The sequence below is a fragment of the Lipotes vexillifer genome, unplaced genomic scaffold (genome assembly GCF_000442215.2).
Source record: "Lipotes vexillifer unplaced genomic scaffold, Lipotes_vexillifer_v1.1 scaffold666, whole genome shotgun sequence".
Lineage (NCBI taxonomy): Eukaryota > Metazoa > Chordata > Mammalia > Artiodactyla > Lipotidae > Lipotes > Lipotes vexillifer.
This window is the reverse complement of record NW_006787408.1, coordinates 2,812,360-2,812,626: the sequence shown is the minus strand read 5'-3', so window position 1 is coordinate 2,812,626 and position 267 is coordinate 2,812,360.

Here is a 267-nt window from a genome sequence, read left to right as displayed (position 1 = left end):
GGCCTCTCACTGTTGTGGCCTCTCCCATTGCGGAGCACAGGCTCCGGACATGCAGGCTCAGCGGCCATGGCTCACGGGCCCAGCCGCTCTGCCGTATGTGGGATCTTCCCGGACCGGGGCACGAACCCGTGTCCCCTGCATCGGCAGGCGGACTCTCAACCACTGCGCCACCAGGGAAGCCCTGGATCTCAGTTCTTTGACTAGGGATTGAACCCAGGCCACGGCAGTGAAAGCCCAGAATGCTAACCACTAGATCACCAGGGAACT